General features: G+C 38.6%; 1 protein-coding gene across 1 annotated transcript in view; it reads left to right on the forward strand.

Annotated features, from left to right (window-relative positions):
* Positions 1 to 942, forward strand: part of LOC106882557 (A disintegrin and metalloproteinase with thrombospondin motifs 12) — a 46,169-nt gene that overhangs the window by 44,091 nt on the left and 1,136 nt on the right. The gene's annotated exons all lie outside the window — the stretch shown is intronic.

Below are 942 nucleotides of genomic sequence, written 5' to 3' on the forward strand. Positions count from 1 at the left end.
ATTTGATCAGTCAAAAATGCGAGCACATTTAAGATTTTGCCTCGAAAACAATAAATTTGTTCCTTTCCCGAAAGTAAAGGTTTTTCAAATGTCTACTAATACCACAGACGTCACTCACTTTCTATCATCCACCCAGAAATGGATTACCCCTAGAAAGACGAGTAAAAATTGTAACGTCTCACATGACCATTCAGAACAAATTTTGTCACTGAATAGGTTCCACGTTTTAAGTGAAGATTACGAGCAACACCCAAAAAGTAGTCAGGAATCTAAAGAAAAAAAGACTCTGAAAACCACTTGCCCGAGAAAAACCATCACATTAGAGAATAAGTCGCTTATTAATTTATCCAAATTAAAACTTTCGCCCGACGATGTCTCAGTCTTAGAGCTTGGATTGAGTTTTTGCCCAAGCACTAAAAATTTCGACAAGAATAAACTAGCTGAAAGGCTATTTCAGTTTGTCCGCCGCCACAAGCTGAAAGAATATTTTTCTGAGAAAACTGGTAACGAGGCGGCAGAAAACCCTATATTTCCTAAAAATAATGATGATATCGAATCTGGCATAATTGGATTGAAAAGAATCCAGATAAAGTCCGGGAGGGACGTTCACAAGCACTACTAGAATTTCTTGAATCTTGTCAGGCAGGCATTAGAGAAAGCCTTAAAACAAGTGGAAAGAAATCCTGGAATAACCTCACAAATTCCCAACGTTACGCACTCCGACGTCTAGCTAATAACGATTCTATTGTTATTAAGATGGCGGATAAGGGAGGCGCTATCGTCATTATGGACAAAAGTGAGTATATTTCGGCTTGTGAAGAAGTTTTAAATGACTCCAAGAAAACGAACATTGGAGTATCTACACGCTGTACCTTAAAGAACAGCCGCAAGAGAGGTAAGCCCTGTTCATTGTGCAACAACATGAGTGAAGTGAACACCATC

The sequence above is a fragment of the Octopus bimaculoides genome, chromosome 3, assembly GCF_001194135.2.
Source record: "Octopus bimaculoides isolate UCB-OBI-ISO-001 chromosome 3, ASM119413v2, whole genome shotgun sequence".
Taxonomy (NCBI): Eukaryota; Metazoa; Mollusca; class Cephalopoda; order Octopoda; family Octopodidae; genus Octopus; species Octopus bimaculoides.